The 23,627-nt window shown below is 46.0% G+C and overlaps 1 protein-coding gene and 1 long non-coding RNA gene across 4 annotated transcripts in view; one reads left to right on the plus strand and one right to left on the minus strand.

Moving 5' to 3' along the window:
• The window catches only part of Asic2 (acid sensing ion channel subunit 2), a 1,047,597-nt gene that overhangs the window by 211,705 nt on the left and 812,265 nt on the right, over window positions 1-23,627 (minus strand). The gene's annotated exons all lie outside the window — the stretch shown is intronic.
• LOC121141430 lies at window positions 14,144-15,089 on the plus strand. The gene is made up of 2 exons (XR_005878344.1): window positions 14,144-14,509; window positions 14,970-15,089. It is a non-coding gene; the product is annotated as an uncharacterized LOC121141430 (long non-coding RNA).

Here is a 23,627-nt window from a genome sequence, read left to right on the forward strand (position 1 = left end):
ACTACACACCTTAAGTCGCACATTTAGATGCATGGACCACATGTTGTGAAAATTTCTATCTCAACAATCATGTTTTTCAAAAACAAAACATTTGCTCTGGTGAGTTTTCTGTCTCCCCTGGCTCAGGCCTGCCTCCTGCTTATAGTGACATAATGGACCAGTGGTGCTCTGTGATTGACTCAACACTCTGTATGTCTCTTATGGGAGCATCTCCGGCAAACTATCATCCAATAAAACCACAGAGTAGCTGTGTTTATTCATTCGTGTTTATTCATTCGCTCCTACACCACACTTTTCCTAACTACCTATTCTTTACTAGATGACATCAGGAAGCCAGGTTCACACCAGGAAGCCAGGTTCTCACAGGGATGCTGCAGATGCTGGGTTCACACCAGGGTGTCAGGTTCTTACTGGGGAGCCAGGTTCTCACTGGGGGGCGAGGAGGGGGGCACAATCACGCAGGTTCTCCTGAGAAAGGCTGGCTCAGAAAAGCACTTTGATGTGCTGCACGCCCTAATTAGCCCCGTTTTAGAGCCTGCCTCTTCCTGAGATGAACCAAACACACAGACCCATCTCCTTCCCTCCTTCCAAATGTGTGTCTTCTAATGGCAGACTTCTTTGAAAGAGGAAAGTAAACAAACCTCTAAACATGGGAGGTTTTCAAATAAAGTAATTAGTGTATTTTATGAAGATTTCTGACACAGCTTCCAAGCACGGTTCTGCAGGTGCATCTGAATGCCACCTTCCTTGGAATCAGACAGGAGGAGACCGGACCGCTTTAAGGTGCAAAAGCCCAGAAGGGAACTGTTTCAGGCAACTCCAACTGCAGCTCTCTTAGGAACAGGGAGAAGCGTGTGCATGCAGAGGCCTAAATCCTACCATGGATTCCAGGGCAGATGCTGTGCTACGACCCTAGATGGGGCTGGATAACAGATGACAGAGGCTCCAACTCTACATCACAGGCACAAAGTTTGCAGGGAGGAAGATAAGTCAAAGGTGGGGAAGGTTCTGGGCTTGACTGTACGTCGTAGAAGAGACAGAAGATTGTGTGCCCTCTGTTCAGTTTATTTTCTCTGGTTTCACTGACAGGTTTGCTTCTGGGAAAGGGCTGCACGGTGGACCCTGTGTGGCTGGGACACATCGTCTCAGCATGGAGAGCAGTACCAAGCACAAGCCAAGAACATGGGGTCAGGTGCTGCGCATTCAAGTTTGGCCAAATCTATAATAAAAGCAGTAGGGCTGTGTTAGAATTGGTGTTTCCCTCTCTGGCTTGCCTTAATTGTTATGCACTTGCTTTCTGGGCCTTGAATTATTCATGAGGCTAATTATGAAATGGGATGCTGATTGGTAATCTCCAGCTGTGGTACCTGAGTGTGTGCAGGGATGCCTCATCTCTTTCCGGGAAACACAAGGCTGGGCTAAGCAGCTTGTGGGATGCAGGACTTTGGGGGAGCAGGAGGTGACAGAGAGGAGAGAGGTCAGAGTAGTAAAGTCACTGGAGAAACAGGGCAATATATTCAAAGGAGGTGGAAGTGGGGTGGTCAACCAGTGGGCTAAGATAGTGGGAATAAAAGAGATGAATCCATTCAAAGTAAGAGGTGGATGAACATCCAGTGAATGAATGAATGGATGGATGGATGAATGTGAAGTGTCTGCATGTAAGGAGGAGGGAAGGACACTGGGTTTCAATAGCTGCCATCAATTTCCCTGTTGTTCAAAGAGGCAGGACAGGACACAGACTGTCCTTGTTTTGTTTAACTCATGATCCTGTAATGTCACTGCTTCATAGTGCTTGAAGCTGAGCGGCCTCAGAGGCCTGCGGTCTCTCCATTAGTAGAAACCTAACCCACTCCCAATGGCCAGGCATGAGTAGGATGGTAGGTGGCATTAATCTTATTAACTCGATGGGATCTGGAATCACCTAAGAATCCTGTCTCTGGGCAGGTCTATGACCGGGCTTCCATGAAGGAGTAACTGAGCAGGACAACCTAGCAGAGTGGGAAACACCTTCCAATGGGTGGCCCAGATACAAGGAAGCCCAAGGATGGCGAGTGCATCTAACACATTGTTGCTGTTGCCCCAACTTTACTGACATCAGACTCCAGCTTCTTGGGACTTTCAACATACACTGAAGACCAGTGACTCTTCAGGAAATCTTCCAGCACTTCAGTGCCAGATTGGGACTGTTGATGCATTCGGCTTTGTGGACTATGCGGCTGTCAGAATATAAGTGTCTCCAATGTGCAAGTGGCCATTGCAGGACTCTTCAGTCCTCATGGTGTAGGCCATTCCAGTCAATCCCCTTTTATAATATGAATGCATTCTGTTCGTTCTGTGCCTCCAGGGAACTGTGCCTAATACAGGCAGCAAGACAATGTGCACCAGGCACTGTTGAATCGGTAAAGGAAATACCTAGAATTTTGCTTCCCCAGGTGGAGGAGGGAACTCTGTGGGGGACCCAGGTAGGCTCAGTGACTAGAACCTCAGCCTGAGTCAGAAAAGGAATGGATGGACTTTTCTAGTGGATTGATGAGCATTTCTGGCCTCTGCCTCCCCCTTCTCTGTGGCTTCCAGTGTGCAGAAGGTAGGATGTGAACAGGGCAGCCTTTATGAGATCAACTGGACTCTCTAATAAAATGGAAAGCGATTGTTACTTTGGGCTCAGCAATCCTTGCTGAGCCTCCCCCTCCCACCTGCCCCCCCACAAAAAATTGTGTATATTCAGAACTAAGGAAGTAGTGTGGGAATGCTTGCTAGAGCAAAACAAAACAAACCCGGAGAGCTTCCACCCAGGTGGCTAAGTCCTATGCTCCCAGTGTGGTTGAAGGCAGAGAATCAATTCTAGCTGTGCCATCTATGGGCTTTGTAATTTGATCAACTTACAACCTTTCTGAGGCTCAGCTTTCCTTTCAGTAAAATGGGGAGAGTAATGGCTCCTTCCTCACAGAGCTCCTTCAGGGATTGTTGCATCTAAGTACTTAGAACAGGGCCCTGGCCAAGAGTTCCTAACAATGTGTAATTAGTGGTAGTCCATGAATACTGTCCTTGGTAACACCCTCTCCCATCCCCCAGTCTTATGGCCAGGTGGGCAGTCTGTCAGTCCTTGTTCCAGGGGGAAGCTGGCCCCATGGAGCTGAGATGCTGGACCCGTGCAGCAGCAGTCCTACAGCTCAGAAGGTTATGGGTTGTTAGTTAAAGGCAGCTTTCCCTGCCCAGCTAGGGCTTGGGCAGAAGCCACACTGTGGCAAGGCATCCCTGGCCACACTCACTGGGCATAGCAATGAGCAGCCAGGGGAGAAACAGTGGCTTGGTTTTTCCTGGCACCATGGGGATCATAGATTGCCTTAGCCCAGTCACTGAGAAAAATCATTTAACAGCTTTCAGATCTCTTCACTTCAGGTATTTGCTCTCCTCCCTCATTTTCTTCTTTCATTGATTAAGAATTTACAATTTGTTATGTGCCAGGCAGCATCAGGAGGATCCAGGCTCAGTGTGCCAGGCGGCTTCAGGAGGATGTAGGCTCAAAGACAAAGAAGACTCCATGTATCTCCCAAAGACCAGCAAATGAATAATCACAAGGCATTTGTGAGTTCCACATGTCAGGGACTTCATCTGCTTCTTCTGCCGCTGATTTTCAGCCTTACCAAAGTGCCTGGTGTAGGTGCTAGCATAGTGTGGTCAGGTCAGACTGACAGCTATGGAGTGTATATGCACCATAACACAGACCATTGGGGCGTGGAGGTAACACACACTGAATCTGTTATGAGGTGAGAAAGCCTTAGGAAGTGATACCTAAACAAGGTTTTGGAAGATGAATAGGAGTTTGCTGCTATGCAGTTTAAGAAGCTTATAACTTAGCAGCAATCTTACGTTTTTAAGGCCATGGAAAATCAATAGAATACTGTTCTCAAGACAATGAGGGCAGAAGCAAACAGAGCAAAAGGAAGTAGACAGCTCTCTGCTCCTTGGCTGCCAATCATGCTGATCATTCTCTTATTGCCTATTTTCTCCCAGTTATATATAACCCACTAGCTTGTTTATGTGCTGTCTGGGTCCCTGTCTACCTAGCTCATGTTTATTACTCCATGAATATTCATTGAGTAAATTAATAAATGAGAGGAAAGGGAGAAGGGAGATGCATGGAAGAACTTAAGACACCCACTGACAGGAGACTGTGAGGTCTAACAGATGCTCATTGGTGATTTCAAATTCCCCAGGAGCCATCCTTAAAGTAACCTGAAATTAATATAATTTAAATTCTACTTTATCATTACATCTTAAGTAGTATTACTTTAACATTGATCAGTATACAATACAATGGAATTCTTTTTTATTTCCAACTAAGCCTTTGGGAAGTATGTATTTTGCACTTGAGGCACCTCTTGGCCTGTTTAGTCATATTTCAAGTTCTTGACTGCCCTGCATGGCCAATGATGGCCTTGGGAAAGTTATACCCTGAGGCCTCACCTCTGTCATCCACTGGGGACAGTCAGAAGGAAAGCCTTGGCCCAGCACTGAATGTCACCCTAGCTAGAAACATGCAAGTTTCATGTCTTCCCTATGTCTACCATGGTAGACAATTCATTGTCACAGGAATATGGAGACAGTCATGTAAAAAGGATGGAAAATAAGTAAAGATCTGGTCTGACTGGGGAGGAGTGGTGGCAGGATGCTGGGGCCCACTCAACCCTCTTCAAAGCTCTTGTGGCCAGGAGAGTGCTCAGAACTCGAAGACGGGATGCACCATGGACTAAGCACCTACCATGTGCCAGCCACTCTCTCTGAAGAGCTCTGGACACAGTGGCTCCTGGGAGGCCAACAGTGTCCGTGTAGCAGATGCTACTGTTGACCCATTTTATAGGTAAAGAAACACATGCAGAGATGAATGGGGTCTTGTTCGCAAAGACTCACAGTCAGTGAGGGGCTGGTTCAGGGTTTGAGGCAATGGTATTTTGCTTTGGGAGCGGTTCCTTCTCCTGCTGAGCTTTGGAACATGAATGGGATATGTTATGAAAGAGAGGCAGAGATCATTATTTGCTTGGGATAAGAGATGGTGTTGTGTGCCAGGGGGCACGCAGATAGGTCCCAGAGTGTTTGTTCTGTGTTAAATAGAGTCTTGAAGAAGCAAGTGGACTTGAATTGTAGAGATGGCAAGGTTGTATTTCTGTCCTTGTTCTCCTGTGAGGCACTCACATGATGCAAATACAGGAGTACAACCAGGAAGCTTCCTATGTTGTCCTGGCACCCAGTAATTATTTAAAGGGTTAGGGGTGGGGAACGAGACCTTGATGGCACAGGCTTCCTTTTGGAGGGATGACAATGCTCTGTAACTCTAAGAGGAGATGGCTACAGCACATGGGACTATCCTAAGGGCTACAGAACTAAACACTCACGAAAGGTTAAATTTAGTTTCACACTATGGGAATGTTGTCACAGTAGCAAAGCAGGGCAAGGAAAATTCATCTTTGTTGAGGCAGGAGGAAGGAAGGGAAGCCCAGGAGAGAACCAGGTTATAGATCCTCTCAAATTGGCATTGAACATGTGCCCCATCCATGTGACAATGAGAGTTGATGTTCACACATACCCAGGAGTGTGAGACATGGACAAGTGTGTCTTACCCATGTGATACTTACCACACTTAGGAAAGTGGCATATGTACTGTATCAATGAGGGCTCAGATATTTCCAGAAGCCTCTAATAGATGGTGGCAATTGTGTATGGCGCAAGAGAGGTTATGGGTGAGGACTCAGCAAAACTGTGTCACTTAAAAATGAGCTAGAGTCAATTATATCAGTCTCCTGTCAGTTACAATCTATAGCCACTATAGCAGATACAGTTACAATCTATAACCCCGAGGTGGCTACAGTTCTGATCTATATTTGCTTGAGTGGATACATTTACAATCTAGCCACTGCACTGGATACAGCTTCAATCTATAGGCCAGAATAGATGCAGTTAACAGTCTGTAACTACTGGAGTGGATAGTTAAGAGTCACACCAATCCTGACACTGGACACAAAGGTCCATCACCCTCTCTTTCCACTTTCATCCTTTTGGGAGAAAACAAGACACCAAGTGACATCTGGATGGCCCATGCTGTTTTCTCATATCTTCTGGGAGCTCAAGCTCAGATTCACTAAGGCAAAACCTGAGAGACTCGTCGGGAGACTGCTGTTCAAGGTTGAAAGAGAGAAAGGTACCCAGGATGGGCTCACTGGTTACACAAAGAGTGAGAGTATTCCACAAGAAGGGAAGCCACTCAAGAGGAGAGCAATGGGGCCGTGATAATACCCTGGAAACTGGAAATCTAAGAGTTACAAGAAACTGCACACACCTGGGTAGTTTGGGCAAATCCACCAGCACCATCTAATCTGTCTGTCTGTCTGTCTGTCTACCTATACTGTACATGGGTCCAAGAGCCTTGCACACGCTAAGCACATACTCTTCCACTGAGCTATACCTGAGCCACTGGAAAGGAATGAGATATATCAAATAAGACAAAGACTGTGATGGATAAAGCAACTCCAAAGGAGTGAAAGAGAGAGATGTAAAAACTCAGAGACTACAGACAGCGTTTCTAGTTGAGCGAGCACTCATTCAGTCAACCTCTCATTTGTGGCTTTATTTGACAAACCACCCCATGCCAAGAGCTGGGGAAGGCTCAGGAGCAGAGGTGTGAGAATGAGGTCCCTGCTCTCAAGGGAATTCCGAGAAAGTCAAGGGTGGGAGGAAGTCCTCAAGCAAGGCTGCATGCAAGGAGGGACAATGCCTGCAAAAAACCTTGAAAAACGGGGGTATGCTTGGGCAGATGGAGAAGGAGCGGCAGTGTGAAGGGCAGTCTAGAAGGGAAAGGGGCGGGCACAGATCTGGAGATGTGCCATGGTAGGGATCAATTCAGGAACTGAAATATGGCCAGTATACAGGACATGCCACAGACAACAATCAGACATCTCCCTCTGACTGACCTCACAGGCTCATCTTGGGACAAGTTGTCTTTCCAGTTTTGGCAATGTCTCCATCTGCACAATGAAGGCATTGAGATAATTCTCAGGGGATTTCATAAACCTGGCTGTCATAGGAGGGAGTAAATATCTTGGCACCCAAGCTTTTCAAGCAGGGGGTAGGCACCCACTGGGAGGGATGCAAGCCTGTGAATACTTTTGGACTAGATGAACTTGTGGGTCCCATCCAGTCCTGAGTGGCTGTTGTTGTGAGAGCCAGTCATATCAACCCCATGGTACTATCCTAGGCTAGTTACATAGAGCGTCTGCTCCTTCCCCACAGCCTAGATGGAGCCTTTGCTGGTTTAATAAACCTGTGATATACAGACACAGGCAGACTATGGAATAACCCACTCTCCCACCTCTGTCTAATAGATGCCCAGAGTCCCCATGGGGCTGGTGGCTGGCAACTGGTCACTCTCAGATGATGGTGGCCAACTGTAGGTTCTAGTTTATGCTATACCAACTCAGTACAGAGCCACCCCTTCATTTGCTGGGACTTTCTGTCTGTGCTGAAAGGCAATGCTAGCTCATGGACAGCCAGGTGAAGGAGACCTGGCCACCAGTCTAGAAACTGTGATCATCAGTAGGAACACCTGTGGCCCTCTCATGTCACCATCACCTACTCCAGTGACAGAACTGGAGGCTGGACATATGAAAACACAGAGCAGGAGTGTCAGCTCAGGAGCCCAGGCCTCCAACTTGGCTTTGTCACTTCCTCATCTGGTTGGACTGGGAAAAGCCATAACTTATCCCTAAGCCTCTGTTTTCCCTGCTGCGAAATGGGGACAATGATGTCCACATGTGTCAGACACATCATCCGGCCTGGAGGCAGTATTGAGTCATCACACACAGAGTGCATGATGTGGTTAAGGCTAAAGTGGGAGAAAAATAGATCCAAAAGATAAGGAGATGGTTTGGGATGCATCTCAATCAGGACTCTAAGGAAAATACTCGTTACGTCAAGCACAAGCAAGGACAAGGCTTAGATTCGGTCTGATTCATCCATTTTTGCACAGCTGTTTGTAGGTGTCTGATCTATGCTCTAGGGAGATGCAGAAACAAAGAAGCTAGCCTCTGGGTAACCCAGTAAGGAGTACAAACTGTCTTCTTGGATTTTAGAAATGCTCCCCCACATCAGTCCTGGAAGCCATGGTTGCATTGGCAAAGAATTTGGCGTCAGGCGGGCCCAGGGACCCATTCCAGCTCTGCCATTTACTTCAAGCCATCCCACTGTTTGAGATACACTTTCCTCATCAGTCCATTGGAAGTCATGTTGCCAGCTCGGTAGTGCTGGGAGAATTACGGATGCTGATGTAAAGTACCTTAATGGGATATTACAATGAACAACCAGAATCATCAACCCAGCCTGCCACATGTTCTAGACACTCCCACTCACTGCCTGTGTGGGCTCAGGCAATGTACTGTCTCAAAATTAGGATGATGAAATATTTATCAAATGCCTGCCTGCCATGAACTCAATACTAGATACTCTGTGCCCTGGGAGGCTGGAAAATTCTCTCTGCTAAATGAAGGAAGATGCAGAGGCTTTGGAGTGTCTTGAGACAGGGTCTCATGTAGCCCAGGGAGACCTCAAAACAGTTTGTAGCTGAGGCTGGCCTTAGACTCTAACTGCCCCCCTCACCTCCACCTTCCTGTTGTTGGGAGAGCAGGTGTGTGCTAACCCCATCTGGAACTACAATCTTACTGCCTTCTGAGTACGTTCTGAGTATTTCTACAAGTATCTGTTGTCTACAGCATGTCCAGCCATGTAAGGGATGTGGCTAGTGTTCTTCATAATCTGGTTTACAAGATCAAGGGTTCAGGTCCTGGCACCTAAAAGAAGATCAAGGGAGGGGAAGGAGGAAGGGGAGGAGGAATAAGCCCTCCTTCCTCAATAACCAAAGTAGCTAGTGTTTTCCTCTTGGGATTCCCAGCTTCCAGAACTGCAAGAACTAAAATTCTGTGGTTTACGCCTCCCAGTCTGTGCCATTTTATCACAGTAGCTCTAGCAGGACATGCCTCAAGCATCCACAGGCAGCATCCTAATAGAGTTCAGTTTGCATTTGTGTTTTACATCTATTTTATCTTAGAATCTCAATCTACAATTTTTTACTTGTATCTATTGCCAGTCAATCAGCCGGTGCAGATTTCCTCTCACCCAAAAAAGTAAGACATTACATTTCAATTCCAATGAACCTACTATGTATCTCCATGGAAATTCTAGACTCTCTGGGAGCTGAAATAGACGTGGGGAGGGGAGAGGTGAAGGCTCACTTGATTTTTTTTTTTTGGTTTTTCGAGACAGGGTTTCTCTGTATTGTTTTGGAGGCTGTCCTGGAACTCGCTTTGTAGGCCAGGCTGGCCTTGAACTCACAGAGATCCACCTGCCTCTGCCTCCCAAGTGCTGGGATTAAAGGCATGAGCCACCAATGCCTAGCGATTCTTTATTTCTTACAGGCATTTGTCTTTGGAGAAGGAGGGGTCTTCTTCCTCTAGAGCAGTCCGTTCTTGAATGCTTCCACTTGCTGGTACCAGGAAACTCTCAATACCCTACCCCCAGAGTGATGAAGTCTGCCCCTGTAATTTGTAAAGTGGAAGGAGGTAGTCATGGATCCAGAAGAGGAAGAGTGAGTTTCTAGGAATTTGGCTAAGCCACATGGAAGTTGGGGATCTGGAAATCAATTCTTTTTACCACTTTCTTGGCCTGTGCCTCCTGGGGAATGTGATCACATTCCCTAGTGATTTGGGGCCTGATATGAAGATAGCTGCTCTAGATGACCCTCAAGGGTCCCTTCCAACACTGTAGGATTTGGTGTTTAAGTTTTCATCCAAAATCCCATATTTTCTTTTTTCAATGTCTTCAAAGCCTGATTGCCCAGAGGATGGAGGGAGGGAGGAAGGGAGAGAGAGAGAGAGAGAAGGAGGGAGGGAGGGAGGGAGGGAGGGAGGGAGGACACTGCCTAAAACAGTTCCTAGGACGTTTTGTTCTAGAGACACACTGCACAGCACCTTGCTTGCTGGGCATGCTGTTTTCTTCTGAGTTGACTTCTCCTACTGACCCAGCTCACATGTACACATGTTCTTTCCAGAATTTCACAATGGGAATGGCACTAGAATAAAAAATTAAACCCCACATAAATACACAGAGCCTTGTGACCCCAGTTCTCCAGCAGCTGGACCAGTCCTCCAGGTGCTCTCTGCACAAGCCAGTAGTACTTCGTCCTATTCACTTGCTTTCATGCTTCCCTGGGCACCTCTACCTGGGTGGATGCAGACTGAGGCTGCTTTACACAGAATCCATTGGAAAGCTTGGCACCGCAAGTTTAACTCACTGATAAATGACTCGGGGAACTAGTTTGGATTTTTTTCGTGTGTGCATATTTTGCACATATGTGGGTGCAGCGTATATGTGTGCTCCTATGCATGTAGGCACATGTGTGTATATGCCAGTATGTAAGAGTATAGGTGAAGGTCCAAAGCTGACATTGGGTGTCTACCTTGATCACCCTTTGCTTTATTTATGGAAGCAAAGTTTCAATGAACTGAAAGCTTGCCACTTCTGGTTCTACTAGCTAGCCTGCTTGCCCTGAGGAACCCCTTATGACTTCCTAAGTACTGGGATTAGAGATGGTTGTCATACCTGTCAGGTTTCTACACAGGTTCTAGAGATTCAAACTCTACTACTCATGCTTGAGTGACAACCTCTTAATTCATTGAGCTGTCTACCCACCTATTCAGCCACAACACACACACACACACACACACACACACACACTTTTTTGATAAATCATATTTATCAAGAGATACCTTGGTATCTATATATCCCAGGCCAGCATCTGAACTTGGTTTATTTTTTTAAGTGAGGCACCCCTACTAAGTTCTGGATACCGTCCTGTAAAAGGAAAGTAGGACAGGGCCATGGGCACACAGTTTTCAGAATACATCAGTTGAAGGGAAATAAAACCTGTCACCAACAAGGCAGCTGGTCCATGGGCACACATGTGACCACTCCTTGTCTGAGGCCAAAACAGCCTGAGCTTCTGGGGAATGTATTTTATTACAACCACCGAAAGGCCTGGAGTGATCTTTTTCCTTTGAAGTTAGCAGCTTTTTAAAAGGGAGGAGAAGTTCGTAAAAAGCCATGGGTGTTATACAACCACACCATCCATTTTTTACGAGGTTTGGGAAGGAAGAGTACCTCCCTGCAATTTTCTAAAAATGGGGGCCCCAGAGGTTGCCAGCTCTGGCTGGGGTTCTTCTGACCTCTGCAGAGGCTTGGCTCTTGAGCATCTTCGATTTGTGGGTGGGTTGCTGACCCTGAGCAAAGACTTCTGTGCTATGGAGTGAGTGATGTCAGAGGGGTCTTGTGTCTGTGGCCCAGAGTCTTAGGTCACCCATATCTATGGTGGGAGCATCATAGCTTCTCTCTCTCTCTCTCTCTCTCTCTCTCTCTCTCTCTCTCTCTCTCTCTCTCTCATTCTCTCTCTCATTCTCTCTCTCCCTCCCTCTCTCTCTCTCTCTCTCTCATTCTCTCTCTCATTCTCTCTCTCTCATTCTCTCTCTCCCTCCCTCCCTCTCTCTCTCTCTCTCTCTCTCTCTCTCTCTCTCTCTCTCTCTCTCTCTCTCTCTCTCTCTCTCTCTCCACTGATATGACACCAGTACCCCAGTTTCAATGGCTCAGTCAGCATTTAGTGTTCATGGGCAAGAAGGTGGGAAGTCTAAGAAGATTTGCTTTCTTGCTGTTCTTACAAGGTGGTGATGGGGAAATAATCCCCGGGGGGCCTCTTATATTAGAGCACTAATCCCAGTTAGGAGAGTTCCATCCTCATAACCTAATTGTCTCTCTGAGGCACCCACATTCTAATATATTATGTAGGCAGGCATGTCCAACAAGCAGCACCTGGGCTGTGTGCACTCCAGGATAGCCATGAATGTGACTCAATACAAAATTGTAAACTTACTTAAACATTATGGGTTTTGATTGTTTTATGGGTCTTTTGTGATTTTTAATTTTTTTCTAACTCTATTGAGTGGCTCTCAAGCATAAACTTCATAGATAACAATGCTATGCTGTCCTGTCAAAAAGTCATGCCTAAAGGGGGTCAGGCTGTCAATACGTGAATTCTTGGAAGGGAGGGAGATCAGGGCATACTCATTCAATCTCAGCCTTGAGGGCTCCGGTGGGTTCTGACTGAGACAGAGCTTCCATCACTTCCTTTCTACCCTCTCCTGGTTCCTTCTGGTTCCCTGTCCTGAGGACACACGGCTCTGGTACTTCTCTCTATCATATTGCCTGCCTTGCAGTCCTGTCATCTGAAAGCGAGGGTCACTTTGAAACACCAAAGCATAAGACCTAAGACACACATATCCACAGACAGGGAGACACCACCACCCCACATAATAACTATGCACCTAGGCAAAGCCTTCCTGGACCAGGGTGCCTTCCCCTTCCTCTTTGCCAGGACCCTGGCTCATCTAGGCCCAGGTGAGCTGCATGGAGGCTCCTGCACCCATTCTGGCTGGCTGGAGAGGGAGTTCCCTCTGTTGGCAGTGTTCTAAGGCTGGCCAGAGCAGAGGCAGGCGGGATGACTCATGTGTGGTGTGGGAAGTGGTTCTCTCCAGTCCTGAGAAATCCTGCTCTATTTCTACCACAAATCATTTTTAGAATGAGTCAAGGCATAAGTAAATTCTATAAGTGTAGGAGGTATGGGAGGAGGGGCTTAGAGGCCAGGGAAGCCCGTGGGTGACCTGAGCTCAGCTCTTGCTGGCCTTCTTCCCAAGGTATACTCCGTTGTTTCTTGTATTGAGCCCCAGCATGGATCTGCAGAGGACAAGGACCCACTCTATTCAGCGAAGCTGACCTTGGTGAATGATTTTTTTCCTCGTTGCTGAGGAGCCCTGAACTCTTCCTTGAAGTCAGCTATACAGGAAATTTGCCAGAGATTGCATCAGCCCCAGAGTTATACCTCCATTTCATTTGTTTGATAAATACATGATGAAATTTGGGGTTTTCTGAGTTGATGATACATAGAACTTTGGAGGTAATGCTGGGGTTCATTAAGATTTGGGGAGGATATTGGGATAGGATGAATGTATTTTACACATGAGACTGATGGAGGCTTTTGAGAGATCAGAGAATTAACTGACAGATTCAACAGCGTACACTCCAAGACCACACCCACCTGGAACCTAAGAGTACACCTTATTTGGAAATAGGGCCCTTGTAAATGTGGTTAGTTGAGAGTCCTGAGATAAGGTCAGTGTTGCTTGCCTGCCATGACTTCGCTTTATGTACAGTCAGGGAGATCTGAACTCCAAAAGACACAGAGAGAAGAAATGACCATGGAGGCGAGCTGGGAGAGGTAGGAGGAGTGCCCCCTGGGAAGTCTTCAAGACAAGTGTCCCACCAAAACCTGCACTGTGACATTGTGAGAGGACATGTCTCTGTTTTCTATGCAATCCTGTTGTAGCAGCCCTAGGACCCTGACATATTTCAGTAAGGGGGCATGCAGAGTTCAGCTATGTCAAACATGGTGCTATCGACCTGACACCTCCGCAAGCAGATGTTACCATTAGAGACGAGGGAAGTTCTGGTTGGCTTCTAACCCACCTCCTCCCACCCAGGGGAGTTGGCTGGGCTTCACGAGATGCTGGATGCCTGCAAGGCCGGGCTTGAAGTTGCTAGAGTTGGAAATACACATAGCAGGGTTTGAATGACAGAAGGCATTGATTTCTGGAATGAAGCAGACCTGATGTCGCCACTTAAATGCTTGACCTTGTGCATGTTCTTTGATGGCCTCAGGCTTCAGCTGGCCCATGTTGTCAATGAATGCAATAGACACTGGTGGGTGTTATGAGTGGGGCTAAGGAGAATTAAAGGAAATGTATACTGGGCACCCAGTGGGGATCCCATTTTTTGTCCAGAAGCTGTCCTCCCTGTCCCCTTCCAGGGGCTGGAGGGTACTCTCTCTGGGGTCAGGTCTCCTCCTCCTATCACCATTGCTCTCCCAACAGTCGCCACTGGGTACCTTCCCCATACCACGTGCTGTGTCAGAAGCTTCTCATCGGTCAGCTCACTGAATCCTCCCCACTGCCCTGGAAGCTATTATTATCTCATTTTACAAATGAGGAAACTGGGACACAGAATGTCGAAGTCATTAGGATTCAGATCCAGCCGGCTGATGAGATTCCAAAGTTGGAGCTACTCAGCACAATCGTAAAGGCTTCAGGAGTTTTCATGGTCTCGGGATTTCTTTTGCTTTTGTTGTTCTTTGATTGGAGTGCGCTGTCCCGGAGGACTTGCGTTGTCCCGGAGGACTTGAACTGGGGCCTGAAGTGGTGTGCCGGCAGGTCTGGTTACAAAGAATCCCACAGGCTACAAAGGCAGAGCTGGTACAGGACAGGGCTTGCAGGAACCACACTACATACTGACAGCCTTGTGGACTCTGAGGCTGCCCTGGGATCCATCACTCACCCTGAGAGATGCTGAGGCCTTGGAGACTGTGGTAAGGCTGATGGCATGGCTGTGGGCAATGCTGAGGGTCTGACTGCAGAAATATGCCTCCTCCTTGCCCCTCCCGTTTCCTCTGCTGCCTCCCTTGAGCTATTCTTGACACTGGAGTGACACATTGGCCACTGATTCTTTGCTTGAACCTTGCCAGGTTCTCCTCATTTTACTCCCCCTAGGCACATTATCTAGTAGCTTGCTGTCCCTGTGGAATCTGGTTTCACATCTTCTGTTTCTCATGCCCACACAGCTCTGGCCTCTTTGTCTTTTTGTAGCTGGACAGCCTAGCCCACACTGGTCTTAGTTATTCTGATCTGTTGTTCCTCTACCTGGGATATCCACATCTTAATCCAGATCCTACTATCCTCCAAGATCACTGATTCCCTTTATTCAAATTGCTGTGCAATTCCAAGGCCTTTCTTGAACACTTGAGTTAAAATTTTGACTCTCATCCCTAGCAGGAAGAAGAACTTTGCCGGTCTTGGACTTCCTGTCTGCTTTGCCCACTGCTAATCAATGTGTGCCTAGAGTACTACCTGGCACACAGTATGTGTTCAATAAATATTTGCTACACGGATGAACAATGAAAGGGATCTTGAAGATGTCTCTATGTCATTGTGACTGGTATGACACATGGGGTCTTAGTAAATGCTTCCCTTATACATGAAAAAAGGTGATTTTAAGATTTGAACATGTACACTGATGTCAGAGACAAGGTCATAGAGCTGTGTCCAGATACCTCAAATCTGAGGAGTGAATAATGTTTGGTACCCACTTAGTGCTATGCCAGCTTCTTCTACAAGCTCTCCTAAGTTTCTCTAGCTTCAGAGCTTGGCACATGCTGTTCTGGAAATGTCCCTTCCCCTAGAAGCCATGCTTAGATCTCATTTACTGGCACTCCCTTAACACAGCACTTACCAGAGTTTCTCATCTCCCAGCTTATTTGATGATGGGCCCATGAGACTGCAGGGTAGCAGCAGGGTCTGCGGAGTGAGGAACACCTGAAGCTGTCTTAAATAGCAGTAGATAAATGTCACAGAACAACAGCTTCCTCTACCTCTCTTCCAAGATAGGGGTTCAGGTCAGGTCAGGTTCCCATATCAGGCCTAGAGCCCTGCAGCCCTTTCTTTGGACCCGACTCACTGGAAAGAATTCTTTTGTGCCCTCTATCACTGTGGATGCTCCTCCTTCCAAAACCTCCACCTGAGTGGATGCCCTTTGTTGTGGCTGAATACAGAAAGGTTTCTTGCACACAAAAAGATGCCTGCCAGGCAGATGGGAAAGGTTTGGGAGCTGGGCAACTGGTCAGAAAGCAAATACTGAGCTCACCCTAGATACTCTACCGGACCCTGTGCAATTTAGATCTGGAGTTCTAGTCTGGAGGAGGGTCTCTTATTGAATCAGGCTCCCTGTCTGAAATGTTTTTGGGAATGAAAGAGGTGGCCAGAGGCTGGTAGGGACCAGAATAGAAAGAGGTATAGGACCTAGAGTTGGGTACTTCTCACCTTCCATTGAGTCTTTAAATTAGTTCATGCATCCTCCTCCAAAGGCAAGATGCTCTCATAACTGTGCTCTCTGTCCCTTTCATGACTAGCTCTCCCAAGAAAAACATCAAAAGCAGGACACTGGACCAGCATCTGTGTCCTTAGCTTTCAGATAACTCTACCATTCTGAAGGGCTTCCCCTGCACTAGTCACAAGGCAGCAACACATGTGTGATCACATTGACTATTGAGACAACCCTGTGAAGTGGAGATCAAGGATCCTTTATTATAGCTCGAAAACATGGAAACATGTGTAGTCAAGGGTTAAAGGCTGCATGGCTAGTGTGCAGCAGAACTGTATTTAAATGTCGGTTTTCACCCAGATTCCTCCTGCTTTAAGCATGCTGTCTCTCAAGGGTTATGCTTGCTTGATGAATGGGTTAACTGGCTATTGGGTGCCTAATTAATAAGATTAGCAGAATATTGGTTCTTGGACAGAAGAAATAACAGAAGAGAAACCTAATTAAGGGAAAGCATCTTTTCCTCTGTTGCTCCCTTCCCATAGTGAGAGCTTCATTCATGCAGCATTCACTGTTTCTCCCACAACTCTCTGTTCTCTCACCATAAGGAGACACTGTCCCAGTCTGCTACCCACCATTGTGAAGTGAGTCGACAGAGTTCAGAATTAAATGTGGGGGGTTTCATTTCCCACATTTCATCCCTCCTTTAGACTTCATCGATCATCAAGTCAACATTTTGGCTTTGCATTTTTCTGTTTTATTTTTCTAGTGGTCCCTAACCTTAGCAGGAATCAGGGATGCATTGTTAGATGTCCCTAAAGATCCTAACAATCTTTGAATTTAAATCCATTCCCTGTGACCCAGGACACTTGCTCTATTAGTCCACCATGCTCATGGGTTGTGCCCACACTGGGAGTACATGTGAGGGAGCTATGATCCTGTCCTCCTGGACCTTACAACGGAACTGGAGAGACTGTCAAGCCACATGACACCTCTAGCAATTGTAAGGCAGTGTCCTGGAACAGTATGATGAATTGGGCAATCACAGGGTGATCCTTTAGAATCAATATACCACTGGATAGTTGCCACACATAAATGGAAAAACCAGTCTCGAAATATTGGAGTTCAGGAACAAATACTATCCACATTAACCCTGAACTTGTACATGCTAGAGTTCATTCTTTCTTCAATGAATCAGGAAGTCTTTTTGTGAGTTCAAGGAAACCACAACTGCTTATGCTTTACAGTGTTGTGCTTGAACTTTTCTTAGTTAATCTTGAATGCAACCCTGGACAGAAGGTACTATTATCCCCATTTCACAGATTTGAAAAACGATGCTCACAGAACATAAGTCCTTTCTCAAGATGACTTAAGTTGGATTTATACCAGCCTGTGTAGTTGGGAAGCCAGGTTCATCTCCACATGGCTCACTGCCTCCCAATAAACTCAAGAGCATTAAATCCTTGACATTCACTACAGCGGTCCCGAGTGGTATGAGAGCTCCCAATTTACAAATTCTACTTTAGCATATAATCTCCTCCATACATCTGTTTTCTAGCTGAGACTCAGCCCTTTCCTGTCCTCTTCATGTTCTTCCCACTTCCACCACGGCTAATGTTGGCTAATGCTCTTTTAAACCAGGACAGTTTGTTCATTTCCCGAGCATTGTGGTGCAAGGGAGGTGAGAGGGAACGAGAGAGCTGCACTGAGAGATGCCCCTGACTGTCTGGTTCATCTGCATGCCATATGCTCCTTCTTCCTCATGCAAGTCAGGCTTCCTGGAACATAGGGCAGAGCAGAAGGATACGGCACGTCAGGTATAGTCAGGTATACTGGCCAAGAGGACATGTTCAATCACAGAGAACACGCTGGTACACACACATTGCACACACATTGTGTATGTGCACGTGCACACACACCTGCTTTCTGGGAAGAGATATAAAGCAAGGTTTCCCAGGAGAACATCCGCTAATGACAATGTTTCCCAAAGCGTGGTTTAAATTGCGATCTTTCAGTTGTACATTCACAAACACTTTTCTTCTATGAGTTTCATAATGGCTGTTAGAGTAAGTGTAACGAGGACACTAAATACCAGTTCCCTAGATTCTATGCCTAATTTTCCATCCACAGTAATGACGTATAGTTTCCTCTGAAAACATACGGAAGCAAATGAAATGAGTCAGCTCAAAGAAAAATATTTAGTAAATAATGGCACTGCAGTACCCAGTAATGGATAAGTTGGGGACACCTTGACCTTGAGGAGAGCAGAATCTGGGGAGAATAAAATGGAAAAGCTTGAGGCTGACTTCCAAGGAAGCTTAGAGCTTCAAAGAAGGGATGTCTTATGCACTGGCTGGTAGACAAAAGAGAAGGGAAAAACCCCAGCCCTGTTCCATCGTTAGTAATTATGTGCGGGACAGGCTATGTGCCACGTGGAGGAATTCAATGTACAGGCAAGATTCCTCTGGGAAGAATTAAACACATTTTCTTTGAAGAGGTGAATGTAAAAACAGGACCCACTGCTGCTATAATCAAACATTCTTCCAGGGCCTTTTTTTCCTACTTAAAAAGAAACTTTTTAGTATGGAAAATTTCAAACAAGTAGAAGAGAGAACAGCATTAAAAATTCTACCTACCTATCCCAGGTCCCATATATCACTTTACTTTACTTTTTAAACAAATTATATGTGGTGTGTGTGTGTGTGTGTGTGTGTGTGTGTGTGTGTGTGTGTGCTCATCTATATGTGCACACATTGAGTCCAGAGGGTGGGTATCTTCCTTTATTGTTCTCTGCCTTAATTTTTAAGACAAAGTTTCTCATTGAACCTGGAGCTAGTCAGTTGACTGTGCTCTATGAGCTCTATGTATCTGGCAGTCTGCATTCCCTGTCTCCCTGCTGCTGGGATTAAAGAAGTGTGCCCCACACCTGGCTCTTACATAGATTCTGGGGATCTGAAATCTAGTCCTCATGCTTCCATGACAAGTATTGTACCCACTAAGTCAGTGATCCCAATGATCCCCTGCCCCTCGATCGTTTTTTAATCCTCTAATGGAAGGACCACCCAACCAAGAGTCAGAAGAGCTGGGTTCTCATTAAAGCTCCACCATAGATGTGGTGTATGGCTTCAGAGAAGTCAAACTCTAACCTCTATGACTTGTCTCTTCTTGTGTAATATAAAAGGGGTGGATAGGATGATCTCCTAGGAACCCCTGTCACACTAGTATGCATACTGCATACTGCTGGGCTAAACAGAGTGCCAAGTGCATCAAACCATCTTTATGTTCTCTGTGTCAACTGTCCTGTAGGGATGACCTGGAAAAGTGTGCAGACACCAGTGATTTCCTCAGGGAATGTGCTTGCATGAGATCCAAGACCTGGAGTCCTGTCCTCTCCAGGAATGAGAAACCGGAGTACTGGCTTTGTACTATCCCTATGTAAAAGCAACTGTGTACTATCTACAATTTACACTGGAAAGGCAAGACAGATGTCCAGCATTGACTTGAGAAACCTATGTGGTCAACCAGAGTAGAAAGGGGGGCTCATGGGAAGCCCATGGAATCATGATTTACTCATCGGGAGGTCTTTTTTAGTTAAGTTAATGAGATCATTGTTTACATGAATAAATGCATAAAATGTTTAGCCCAGTGCCTGGTATAACAGGCTTTAGATATGATTTTCATTATTTCTGTTTTCCAGGAAGATACCCCACTAAAAGGTTCAATGTGCATGTGCACGTGTGCTCACACACACAAGAACCTACAAGGAATCACTGTTTTGTCAATAGAATCTATGTTCCCCAATGGCACACAAGGAGTCAGCAACTCTCATTCTCAAGGAGTTGCTTATCTTGGCCACACCCCCACCCCGGGACACACTCAGCTACACAGTGACTCTTGAGTCTGAGACTCTGTGCTTCCTGTACATGATTTTTCAGAGTCCTACCGCTCACCCTGTCTTCCTCACTGTCTCAGCCTCTTTGCTCCTGTGAGGACATGGGGTGGGGGAGAAGCAAGGTGATGCCTGGTGAGCAGAAAGTGAACAAGACAGGAAGTAGATGGCTTTGAATTCCGGTCTTGATTCTGTCACTATGTGGTCTTGAGTAAAACCCTCCTTGGAACAGTCTGGGTCTCAGGCTCATGACAAATGCATTATGTGCATCGTGGGAGTATGATATTAATTTAGTTTATCCTATGATGACAATAACACCATAATTACACTAATAAAGTTCATAATCCTACTCATATGGCACAGTCACAGGCATCATGAGGACTCCCAGTCAGACCCCACCTGGATTCCTGCTCTGATCTTAGTCCTATTGATCCCTTGAACGTTTCATGAGACTAGATGCCAGCACACATGGCGTCTGCATTTGAGAGGCTCATAATCTAAAGGGAAAGACAAGGAAAAGATCAATTAAAGCAGAGTATGAGCTATTGCGGAAAGGGAACAGGTGCGTAGGGAGTCCAGAGGAGGCCGCTAAGATCCTAAAGGGCCAGGACTGCAGCTCATTATCAGGAGAACATCTGCTTCCATACTGAGCCAATATGAAGCTGTCCTTCATTCGCCAACTGCTGCCTGCTGGACTCGCCGTGAGCCCCGGGCACTGTGTGGTTTATCTGGGTGGACACACAACAGTAGACTCCGCCCTCTCGCTGGGACAGCACCTCAGCAATGGCACAGGACATGAATGCAACAAAACAGGTACAGTGCTCTGCAGGAAGATCAGAGCTGAGTCCTAAGAATGGCAGGGCGGGGGTGTGTTAGAAATTATCTGGGAGCCTTCCCGAGGAGGTGGCTGTGGGGCTGGGAGCCAAAGCTGAAGTCTATTCTGTGTGAGAAGGAGAGTGCTGGAGGGTGATATGGGCAAAGGTATAAAGAAACTAGGAGGAGCTGAGGGGGAGAGGGCTATAGAGCCAAGATGGACTCTGGGTCATGAAAGGTGCAAGGAGGCTGGGAAGATACACATCAGCATGAAGGCAGGGGCACAAACTCATCTGATTTAACACTTTTAATAAATGCCCTGGCTGCGAAAGGTGTTGGACAATGGTAATCTAGGCACTTGGAAGGTGGAGGCAGAAGGACCAAAGTTCAAGACTAGCCTTAGCTACAAAGCTATTTGAGGTCAGCCTAGGTTATGTGAGACTGTCTTTAACAAAATAAAGTCAGGCCATGCAAAAGTGATAATAAGAATCACCCTGAGTCTCTAGTAAAGGATAGAATGGAGAGGAAACCCTTGAATATAAAAAGGTGGGTTTATAGATGTGCCATCCAGGCAAGAGGACACAGTAGTCATGAAGGTGGAGGGAAAATCCTTGAGGGTGTAATTGGTCAAACAGCTCATGGGTATGATAAGGAGCCAGAAGAGTGAGCAGGATGAATAGCAACTCATGATCCCTGGCTGAGGTTACAGCAGGAGAAGGTGAAAACAGAGAGACCTGGGTACGTAGGCTTCTGTGAAGCGATTAGCATGATTTGCTAAGAACACCTAGGAAACAGTAGGTGCTTGTGAATTTTGGCCTTGACATCTTTTCATGTATTTAACATGAGGGTCAAAGTACTGGCCAGACTGACTCAAACCCAGGCAACCAGTGAACAGAACATGTTAGAGAGCCGTTGGGAAAACACAGGGCTGTGTGTCTGAGAGCCATGCAGGGCGTGCTGGGCTCCCTCTGCTTCAGAAGGAAATGAGAAACATTTTACATATGTTACTCTGTTGGAGTCCTACCATCATCTGGATGCAGAGCCATAAGGCCCACTTTAGGGATAGGGTGATTCAGGGTTAGCTAGGCAGAGACTTGTTAAAGACCCCAACAGTGCCCTTCTGGCAGGACCCAGCCTTTCTGTTCCCCATTAAATGTTCCCAGGATAGCTAGTTTATCTATCAGCCACCACCAATGTAGGTCATGGGACCAAGAAGGTTTTTGAAAACCTACAATAAAGTAAATGTGTTGAGCGGTGGTGGTGCATGCCTTTAATCCTAGCACTTGGGAGGCAGAGGCAGGCAGATCTCTGTGAGTTTGGGACCAGCTTGGTCTACAGAGTGAGTTTTCAGAACAGGCTCCAAAGCAACAGAGAACCCTGTCTTGAAAAACCAAAAAAAAGTAAATGTATACATACATAAAAATACATACATACATACACACATACATACATACAAAATAGGACCTGAAAATATATTGGTCCCAAAATATAAAAAGAAAAAGAAAGATATAGAATGAATGTTTATTTGCATGTCTATAAAAAATGTCAACTTCATGTCACACCAACTTCATTAACAGTTCCATAGAATATTTTTATAAAGATTTCTTCACAATAAAAATAAGGTATGGGCTGGAATCTTTCTGCAGGAATGCTAACAGATAGTAGTTGGTGAATCACAGTCAATGGGAGGGGGTTGATAAACTGTAGTCAGATAGCTGTAAACATGGACTTTTAAAAACATCCTTTCTCAGAATTTCACCCCAAGATGTTAGATTTCACATGGGGTGAGTTACATTTAATGTGGGTAAAGTTTTATTTTGCAGGGGTATGTGTGTGTGTTTGACAGATGATTAGGAACTGAGAAGATTTTTGCGTCTAGCTCCTAGCTCCCCTCTTCTCTCTTTTATAAGTTTATTTGTAAAGAATATTTCCAGGAAGCAGAAACCAAGTAAATGAAGAACAGGGTGCCTTCCAGAAAACTACTCGTCTGTGTCATGTGGCTTCCTGGAGGCCTTGGGGACCCCTGTGGCCCCCTGGGGCAGCAGGAGTGAGCCTGCTCAGTTATGAGTGGGTGCCTGGGTGCTAAGCAAATGGAGAGTGAATATTCCATAATAGAAAAGGCAAATATGTTTGAATAGCATGGTCCATGTATTTGCTCATCCATCCATTTGTCCATCCATCCATCCATCCATCCATCCATCCATCCATCCATCCATCAATCCATCCTACAAATGGGCATCTATCCTGTATCATGCATACATTAGACATTTATAACACCTATTTTTCGAGAGGATCTCTAGTCTTAGAAGATCTTGAACTTCTATGTAGCGATCTGTGATCTTGATCTTTTGATCTTCCTGCCTCCACCTTCCCAGTGCTGTGATTACAGGAATGGGCCACCACACCAGTTTGTGCACTACTGTGGATAGAACCTATGACTTTGTGCATACTAGATAAGTAGTATACCAACTGAACCACATTCAAAGTCCTGACATTTGCAATACATTTGTGAACAAAAGAGACAAAGGTCTTCAAGCTTCAAGGAATTTAAATCATGGGATTTATGCACATGCAGCTGTGGGGGGTATGAGAAGAACACAATAAACCCAATAAATAAGAAAATGATATACTCATAAGGTGATAGAAAACTATTAAAAAAAACAGTAGAGGTGAGCAAACAGAACCAAGGTGTCAGGGATGAAGGGGTGTGGTTTGTAGCTAAAACAGAATGGCCAAGGGTAGCTTTCCTGAGAATGGGAGACCAAACTTTTACCTCTACATTCAGACTACAGTGCAACAATAGAGTCAGCCATCTGGAAATCTTGGAGATGGGTGCTGGAAACAGCAATTGCCAAGGCACTGGGTTGGTGGTATTCCTGAACAGCAAGTGCCTGTTCAAGATGTATCAGGG

This window comes from Mesocricetus auratus, unplaced genomic scaffold (genome assembly GCF_017639785.1).
Source record: "Mesocricetus auratus isolate SY011 unplaced genomic scaffold, BCM_Maur_2.0 Super-Scaffold_100007, whole genome shotgun sequence".
NCBI lineage: Eukaryota > Metazoa > Chordata > Mammalia > Rodentia > Cricetidae > Mesocricetus > Mesocricetus auratus.